Below are 10,079 nucleotides of genomic sequence, written 5' to 3'. Positions count from 1 at the left end.
GGTTACCATTTAAATGGAAGCAGAACTGAACTTCTTCTCCCTCTCATTCCACCCTCCATATTTTGTGACTCTTCATTTTCCACATTGTGGCCCAGTCCTCCTCACTAGATTGTTTTGGGGGATCCTCACCCCCTTTTAGTCTTCCTTTCTAATGATGTTTTGGGACTCTCCACAAACCATGCCTGCTAACACCTCCTTCTCATGGATGTAAGGTTCTATTTTGGCTTCACTAGCAAGAACACTCATGCTTAGAAATGAAAAACAGAGGGAAAAAGGCTTTTGGATCTGCTTTTATTGCAAGGCACAAGCTCACGTGAGCCTTGAAAATGTTGCTTTTTCAATCTGGATGCTTTGGAGAAGAAGTCCCTAGCTGGGGATCAAGCGGGATCCAGCGGCTCTCGAAGAGAGGGAGCATCTTCCACTTTTCAAAGGCATCTATCACTCCTCCCGTCTAAAACATAGAAACCAGCAAAAAAAAAAGACAAGAGTTAACTCAGTTTCATAGCAAAGCAACCATGTTTGAGACACGAAAACACAAAGCAAGGCATGTTGGACCACAAGAAACATTTCATGATAATAAACCATTGGGTAGGGACAGGTCTGTTTCAGTTTTTCATTTCCAGAAACTTCGAATTACATAGATTCACCTTTCGATGAGAATTGAATCCAATCTCTTGCCCATCCTCATCCCTGGGGGACTTTCTTTTTTAGTTATAATTAAATATGTCACAGAATAGTGAGGGAGCTTTCAAGGTCTCCAATATTCTCCTGCAGACTGGATGTTATGCACGGCAGGGATTTCTTGTCTTTGTGGCCCTGAGGAAGAGTTCTGGGGAAACAGGAAGCTTGCTCACCATTTTGTGACAATGTTTTGAGAAACACGGGAGAACTGGAACCCTTGGGTTCATTCCGTCCAGTTGCTAATTTCTCTGCAATGACCCAAGACAAAAGTCTACTGCCTCAGGTTCTTTCTTTAAAAGATAAAATAAGAATGAAGCTGCTTGGAATTGAAACTGCGAGATTTGCATGGAATGTATGGCATGTGAAACTGAGGTAATCTTAAATGGTGGAGGGCAGGACACCACACAGAGTATGTGCCTAGCATCTGTTAAAGCTGCAGAATAGACATCTCTTAGGCACTGAGATAAACAATGGATAAAGCTGCACAACAAATTAAATGTGCCCATCTGGTGTGGTTTAGGGATTTGGCAAAGGAGATCTGGCATAAGCTCACAGGGCAAAGGGGCCAAAGACAGCTGGACCAGCCATGAGGCAGGTGAGGACCCTGCTTCTGCTGGCAGAAGCCCCTCAGACAATAAACCCATTGGTGCCCCTCCTGCCCCGCTGGTTCTGCCTATGGTGAAAGAACTCAGCACCATCTTGCTTAAAATGGGCAACAATGGTAGTGCCGCTTCTGTGCCTACAATCAACGGGGTATGGTGTGTGTCAGCGGCAGATCAGGCCATGGCAGGAGGAGCAGGTAGATGGGCTTAGGAGCCGTGCTGGCAGAATGGCAAAGCAGCAATTAGCATTTTGCATCAAGCGGCAAAATGGGATGTGCCACCCTTGGCTGATTCTGGCATAGGTATTTTTATTTTTATTTTTGCAATGGAGCAATTGTGCTTGCAGGCAAAGGATGATCAATTTAGGGGACTCTGCATTGGGTACTTAAAATGATCAATCCAGGGGGTAATGGCAGAAGGGCAGGAGGTGTAATTTTCTTTTGGTAAGCTGAAATTACCTTTTGCAACAGGGATAACTATAAATACACCTTCCAATCATTTTATAATCATTGGGACAACGTACAGGGAAGCAAGTACCATTCACACTATGGCATTGCAAAGTATTCTTAATTTCCTGGTCCTGTGCAGATCCTGTGCAAAGAGAGAAACAAACATAAGTGGGGAGAAGGAAGTTAATTCACAACTGGATGAAAGAGAGGAACACTCCACAGCCCTTTGAACACGAGTGGCTCTGTGACGCTCTGGGTGCTGTGGCATCCCAACTCCTACCCCCCACCCCACCCCTGCCACTGGCCACTGGTGTTTACCACCCTTGCTACATTTACAAGAAGAAATGGTCAATTTGCTTATCCAGATATTTGCTCATCAAGAAACATTTCCCACTAATTAGGAACTTTATACCCAAAATTTATTGGCAGACCTGTGGAAGAGACAAATCAAAATTTTACTTTCTAAAACGTATTCCATAAATTTGCATAGAATTGCATAAAATCTAACCAAACTGAGAAAAGAAGAGGCTGCTTTTGTTTTCCTTACCAGTTTTACATGCGATGCCATTTAATTCCAGTTGCAGACAACTCTGGAAGCCGGCGTTTGACCACAGACAGCTTCCGAGTCACGTGGCCAGCATGAGTAAGCTGCTTCTGGTGAACCAGAGCAGCACACAGAAACGCCGTTTACCTTCCAACCAGTAGCTATTTATCTACTTGCACTTTGATGTGCTTTTGAACTGCTAGGTTGGCAGGAGCAGGGACCAAGCAACAGGAGCTCACCCCGTCGCGGGGACTCAAACCGCCAACCTTCTGATCGGCAAGCCCAAGAGGCTCAGTGGTTTAAACTACAGGGTCACCCATGTCCTTTTTTCCATATATTACTCTGCCATAATGAAGTCAACATGTGAACATCAAAGCACAGCCTTCCTTTGAAAGGCAGCTCTCCCTCCAAGTAATGTGTTTAAAAAATGTACCTGAAAAAGTGTAATTTCATGACAATAGCATGAAAATATAGGTTATAATAGGGGAAATTGCATAGCAGTTATGGGCATAATGGGGGAAATTCAGCAACACAGTGCATATTTTCCCTAGTAGACACACTTTGGTATGCAATTTTGTCAGATATATACATTTTTATGCAAAGAATTCCCACTAAAGAAACGTCTCTAGAAATAAAAGTGAGCTTCCTTTGCAAGGCCACAGAACAGCAACTGTACTCCTCTCCCTCTTCCACCCCAAAATAGGCTGGCAGGTTTCCCTCTGTCTTCTTCCTCTCCATCCCTTACCTGGGGAAGCCAGGAGCAGCAAACAGAGAACTGCGAAGCACAGGTGAAGGATCTTCATGGCTCAGGATGAATTGTGGTGGCAAAGCCAGGCAAAGCCAGCTTTTAAGCCAAATGGAGCCCCAAAGCTTGCCAAGAGAGGGCAGGTAGGCAGATTGCATAATTTTAATTTCTTTGGGACGTTGTGACTTAGGCTGACGTGGACGCGAATGTTGCCAAAATCACGTGCCTCTGGAACGGCATTCCTGCATTCTGTCAGTCATAGCAGTTTCCACAGAAGATCACAAACATTCAGGTGTGCTCTATTCATGTTTCAGAGCGAGATAGCTTGAATCAAATGAAACATTTATGAGGAGGATGCACCACATAGGCAGTGCTAGGGGGGATGTATCCCTCAGGTAAATGACACACCCCTCACCTGTCCCCATCACATTGCTGGACCCTTGCGGTTAACTGAAGGAAGGGGACTTTCACATGCTCATCTCCTACAATGATTATTCTTAGTAGTAGCCCATGCTTTTCCCCCCTAAAAATTTTTTAGGGTTACTCTCATTTTCCTACTCATGTTGAAATACTGCTCCTCAATCTGGCCAAACTTAGATTCACAAAATGTTTAGGGGTATGCGTACCCCTGCATCCCCCCCCCCGGAAATAGCACTGGTAGTAGTAATAGCTTCAAACAGTTCTTCCAAAAAAAGAGAGATTCAAGTCCACTGATTGAAGAGGTTGAGTGGAACATGCAGGGCAAGGAGATTTCAAAGGTGAAATGATGGACTCTTTGCTTACTTGAAGGAAAGGCGATCTTCACATGCACCCTTGCCCTTCTTTTCATCATCATCATCCTATTTCTTAAACACCTTTTTCTAACTAGACTCAAAGCAACTTACAAAAATATTTTTAAACATGAGGGGCTCTGCTTCTCTGCTTGCTCCACCTGCCATGTCCCACTCTGCACCCCATCATAACTGGCCAACGTGTCTTTTCCGTTCTCCTTTCCACCCTAGAAGATAACTAAGCCCCCTTTTCCCCTTCCCAACCCTGTTTCTGAAGCTGCTTCACTCTTCTGTCCTGCGCTCCATGGAGTTGCTGTTATTTGTGGCTAAAGATCAGGGGTGATGGGATCTCCAGATCAGAAACATCCAAAGGCCAATGAGTTAACCTTCTCTGCTTTGAGGTTTCATTTGAGCTTTCATGCTCAGGCCTGGTGCTTTCATGCGCAAGTTGCTTGGAACTGAATGTGGAACACTTTGCAAGGAATATATGGAACCTAATCCTCAGCTAACGGACGCGGGTGGCGCTGTGGTCTAAACCACTGAGCCTTGGGCTTGCCAATCAAAATGTTGGCAATTCAAATCCCCGTTACAGGGTGAGCTCCCGTTGCTCGGTCCCTGCTCCTGGCAACCTAGCAGTTCGGAAGCACGTCAAAGTGCAAGTAGATAAATAGGTACCGCTCCGCTTAAAGGTAAATGCCGTTTCTGTGTGCTGCTTTGATGTCACCAGAAGCGGCTTAGTCATGCTGGCCACATGACCCAGAAAAACTGTCTGTGGACAAATGTCGGCTCCCTCGGCCAGTAAAGCGAGATGACCGCCGCAACCCAAGAGTCGTCCGCGACTGGAGTTAACTGTCAGGGTCCCTTTACCTTTACCTTTTAATTCTCAGCTATTCAAACAAGATGGAGGGGAGAAGATCACAGTGAGCAAATGCCCAGCAGCTATTGAAGTTTGAGGATGGGCAGTTATGATGATCCCTTTCCCCAGAGATAAACAATATATGAAACTGCATATTAATGTAAACAATCAAATACCATGTGATTGAAGGATTCGACCAAGAAGAATTGGCAAAACTTCACAGAGCAAAGCAACCAAAGACAGGGCTGATCCCAGAGCCTTGAGGCAGGTGAGGATGCTGCTCCAGGTGGCAGAAGCCCCCAACCAGGCAGAATGCCCATGGGTGCCCCTCCTGCCCTGCTGCTTCTGCCAGTGGAAGAGAAGCACCAGCATCATCAGCACTGATTTTGGACAAAATCCCTGCCATTTGGGGCAATACGGGAAGTGCCGCCCTAGGCTGATTCTGCCATAGGTGTCTTTTGCAATGGACAAAGTATGAAAACAACTGGCTGCGCAACAAATTAAGCTTGCAATCAAAGGACGCTGCATTCAGGGACCACTTAAGTAATTGATGCTTTGTGTAACTAATGGAACAGGTAGCTGGTACTCACTGCTCTATGAAAATGACATTCTGTGTAATAAAAAGGTTGCATTAGAGATACTTTGTACTTCCAGTGGTTGTTTAATTAATGAAAAACATAATTAAGACAACTGTAAATCTTGCAGGCTGTATAATCAACCTACATAATGACTATAATGAGTTTTGTTTTTGTTTTTTATGTTTCTGATGGAGTAGAATGGCTCTAAGACATGGAATATGGAGGGTGGAGAGATGAGTGTGTAGCAATGAAGTTTTTCCATAATGGGGGATATAATAAAATTTTGATGGAAAATGCTGTTGTTGTTTAGTCATGTCCGACTCTTCGTGACCCCATGGACCAGAGCACGCCAGGCACTTCTGTCTTCCACTGCCTCCCGCAGTTTGGTCAGACTCATGTTGTAGCTTCAAGAACATTGTCCAACCATCTCATCCTCTGCCGTCCCCTTCTTCTTGTGCCCTCAATCTTTCCCATGTTTCATGTTAGCAGGCATCATAAAAGATTTCCAAGTTTTACGTAATGAAACTATTTTCTCAGTTCACTGGCTCCCTTTGTCTAAATCCGAGAAGGGATGTCCATTTAGGGTGGTAGCCTAAAGCTACTCAGATCAGAGGCTCCTCAAAATGATCGATCCAAAAAATGCTGCAAGAGGGGCAGGGCGTGGGGAGAAGAAATGATACTTTCCTCTGGACACTTGTTTGATTCTCATTCGCCAAGCAGAATTTCCCTTCTGCAACAATTATACAGTGGTGGACAGATCCCAATGTCAGTGAAGACAGCAGGGCACATAAACAGGAGGCAGATGCAATCAGTTTGTGACAGGCCAAATCCTGTGTAGAGGAAGAACAAATACCATGGTCCACAAGTGAAAGGAAAGTTCTTTAAGAAAAGAATGAAACAGAGGCACAACTTCATAGGCGCCCCCTAAAATAAATCTTGGCTGCACCCATGCTTCCCATAATTGTAATTTCTTTGGGAGGTTGTGACTTAGGCTGACATGGAAGAGAATGTTGTCAAAATCACATGCTTGTGGGAAGATATTGCTGAAATCTGGTAGTCTTAGCTGTTTCCACAGAAGTAAGATCCCAATTACAGATCACAAATATTCAGATCTGCTGCATTCATGTTTCACAAGGAGATAGCTTGGATCAAAAAAAAGTTTATGAGGAGGATAGGCAGTGCCAGGGGGATGTATCCCTCAGGTAAATAACTCACCCCTCACCTGTTCCCATCACATTGCTGGACCCTTGTAGTTACCTGAAGGAAGGGCACCTTTCACAATAATATTGGCCAACCTGTTCTTTCCCTTCTCCTTTCTGCCGTAGAGGATGACTAAGCCATTTACTTACTTGCTTGCTTACTTACTTATTTAATATACTGCTTTATAACTGGGGGTCTCAGGGCAGTTCACAGAATAAAATTAAGATAAAAGGTAAAGGTACCCCTGCCCGTACGGGCCAGTTGTGTCCGACTCTAGGGTTGTGCGCTCATCTCACTTAAGAGGCCGGGAGCCAGCGCCGTCCAAAGACACTTCCGGGTCACGTGGCCAGCATGACGAAGCTGCTCTGGCGAGCCAGCACCAGCACAGCACACGGAAACGCCGTTTACCTTCCCGCTATAAAGCGGTACCTATTTATCTACTTGCACTTAGGGGTGCTTTCGAACCGCTAGGTGGGCAGGAGCTGGGACCGAAAGACGGGAGCTCACCCCGCCGCGGGTATTCGAACCACCGACAATACGATTGGCAAGTCCTAGGCACTGAGGTTTTACCCACAGCGCCACCTGCGTCCCTAAAATTAAGATATAATACCACAAAATACCTAATAAAAATAAAAAGCAACTCAATACCCCCACCAAAAAACCACATAGTCAAATATAAAATGCAAATAATTAACAGGAGAGTAAAATATTATTTCAAGCTGGCTGACACGTTGTCATTAGAAAACAGCCCAGACCCTCCATCTCCCAGAACCCAGAGGGACTTAAAAGTAGGAAAGCAAGGACTTCGAAGACAGAGGACACTTAGCGGAACCCGTAGAGGAGATGATGTTGATGATGACAAACGAGGAAGTGGGAGAGATAAGAGGTAGAGATTCACTGGGGACAACATCATATCCATATCCAGCAGGCCCCCATCCCAAAGAACAAGATGGAGTTGCAGGCGTTCCTGGGACTGCTGAACTTTTATAACATGTTCCTGCCCCACAAAGCCACGGTGGCTGAGCCTCTTCACCGACTCCTCAGCACAAAGACACCTTGGTCCTGGGGTCATCGAGAGATGGCGGCCTTCAACGCGGTCAAGGCCCTCCTTTCATTGGACAGTGTGCTGATACAGTACACTGAAGCCAGGCCGCTGGTCCTTGCCTGCGCCGCCTCACCTTTTGGCATCGGCACTATCCTTAGCCACCGTTTTCCAGACGGAAGAGAAGCACCGCTCGCCTATTTTTCCAGGACGCTATCTCTAACTGAACGGAATTAAAGCCAGCTCGACAAGGAGGCACTGGCACTTGTGGCTGGAGTGAAGAGGTTCCATGAATACCTCTATGGCAGGACTTTTGACCTCATCACTGACCACAAGCCACTCCTGGGCCTCCTCGCCGGTGATCGTCCAACTCCACCGGTCCTCTCGCCGTGCATGCTGCGATGGACTGTTTTCCTGGCTGCCTACCAATACCGGCTTGTCCATCGCTCGGGGAAATCGATGGGCCATGCCGACACCCTCAGCCGTTGCCCTCTTCCAGCCTTTGTGGAAGACCCGGCTCCTGCTTCATCGCTCCTCCTGATTGAGGATCTTCCGGCAGCGCCTGTATCGGCTGCCTCTGTGGCCTCCCCATCTGCCCAGGATCGCACCATCAGCCGTGTGCTCAACTGGATGTGGAGGGGGTGGCCATAAGGGCCTTTTGCATTGGAGTTCCTGCCGTTCGCAACCAGACAACATGAACTCTCAGCTCATCACGGCTGTCTGCTGTGGGGAGACCACGTCGTGATTCCCCAAAGACTCTCATCAACGTGTCCTGGAGGCTCTGCACGTTGGCCACCCAGGAATCGTCAAAATGAAGGCGTTGGCTCGGTGTTACGTCTGGTGGCCTAACATGGATGATGCCGTCACTGCCTGGGTTTCTGCCTGCCAAGCGTGCCAAGAATCAAGGCCTGCGCCACCGGCAGCTAAGGGACACACCTGGGAGACGCCCAAGACACCCTGGTCGAGGGTGCACATCAATCTGGCCGGTCCCTTTCACGGCCAGACCTTTATGGTAGTGGTGGACGCCTATTCCAAATGGCTGGAGGTGGCCCTGATGCCCTCCACCACTACCGAGGCCATCATCCGGGTGCTGCGAGCCCTCTTTGCGATGCATGGGTATCCTGATGTCCTTGACCACAGTTCACGTCAGGCACTTTTGAGCGGTATCTTTTGGGACTGGGCATCTGCCATGCCCTAACGGCACCATTTCATCCATCCATCCAGCAACGAGCAAGCAGAGAGAATGGTGCACTCGGCAAAAGAGGCACTGGTGTGCCTGGACCAGGGAGACTGGCATGAGCAGGTCGCCGAATACTTGTTCGTACAACACATCACCCCTCATGTGGCCACAGGGCAGAGTCCTGACGAACTGCTTATGGGCTGCTGCCTCAGGTCCCCGCTCGCCCTGCTGCACCCGGACTTTGCCATGGCCAAACCCCCAGGCTGTGCCAACGTGCCACGGTTATTTGTTCGGGGAAACCAGGTCTTTGCCCGGAACTTTGTGTGGGACATTCCTTGGGTGCCAGCCACAGTAGTGGGAGTCACTGGACCTCGTTCGTACCAGGTGGCTCTCGAAGACGGACCCTTGTGGCGCCGGCACATAGACCAGCTTAGGCGCAGGGTTGGGGACTTGGACACTACCGTGGTGCCCCCAACTGCACTTGTGGCTTGGGAACAGACACTTACAGATGGTGAGGCTCCACCTACACCTCTCTCGCAAACTGCCAGCGTGGAGCCGAACCAAGCCACTTCAGAGGGTCTGCCAGACTTACCACAGACTCAGAGCACTGCCTTGCCTGACATTCCGCCAACTCCACTTGCGGAGGTTCCACCCACAGCAGCGGATCCAGGGGACTTGGTTTCAACGCCACCTAGGGTCACACCGCAGCCTCAGCAAGAATTGGGTGCCCCCCCCCCCGGACTTGGTTACCAGTCCCCGGCGGTCTGGCAGAGTTTCCAAGCACCCAACTTAGTTAAAGGACTATGTTGTTGGACATGTATCACTGTTGGTCTAAGTATGTGAAATGTAATCGATATGCTTTTGTGCCTAATTGAACCATTAAGTGTAGTGCTGTATATAAGGAAACCATTACGATTGTAACTAACGCCTTATCTCGGTGGGGAGGGGTGTTATGTACTGAAGTTCTCACCCTGGGCCAGCAAGGGGATACTGTAGATAGTTATGCAGATGAAGGATCGAAAGTGACGTTCAGTGATTGGATAGTTTTAGAAAGTTGCTACAGTTACGTAGTTCTGGAGCTCTATATAAGTAGGCTGACTGAGCTCTTCAGCTCAGTTCTGTTCTGGCCTCTGAATAAACAAGAGGAAGAAGAAGAAGAAGAGTTTGGATTTGATATCCCGCCTTTCACTCCCCTTCAGGAGTCTCAAAGAGGCTAACATTCTCCTTTCCCTTCCTCCCCCACAACAAACACTCTGTGAGGTGAGTGGGGCTGAGAGACTTCAGAGAAGTGTGACTGGCCCAAGGTCACTTCCCTAAACAAGGCTGCCTTCAGATGTCTTCTAAAAGTCTGGTATTTGTTTTCCTCTTTGATATTTGATGGGAGGGCATTCCGCAGGGCGGGTGCCACTACCCTGTAACTTGGCTTCTCGCA

The 10,079-nt window shown here is 47.8% G+C and overlaps 1 long non-coding RNA gene across 1 annotated transcript in view; it reads right to left on the bottom strand.

The window, feature by feature from the left end:
* Positions 1-274: 274 nt before the first annotated feature.
* Positions 275-10,079, bottom strand: part of LOC128411424 (uncharacterized) — a 34,594-nt gene continuing 24,789 nt past the window's right edge. The window contains exon 2 of the long non-coding RNA XR_008329804.1: positions 275-451. This is a non-coding gene — a long non-coding RNA (uncharacterized LOC128411424). The remainder of the gene's footprint in view (positions 452-10,079) is intronic.

This window comes from Podarcis raffonei, chromosome 3 (assembly GCF_027172205.1).
Source record: "Podarcis raffonei isolate rPodRaf1 chromosome 3, rPodRaf1.pri, whole genome shotgun sequence".
Classification (NCBI taxonomy): Eukaryota; Metazoa; Chordata; class Lepidosauria; order Squamata; family Lacertidae; genus Podarcis; species Podarcis raffonei.
The sequence above is the reverse complement of the archived record's forward strand: the minus strand, read 5'-3'. Positions and strand labels throughout refer to the sequence as shown.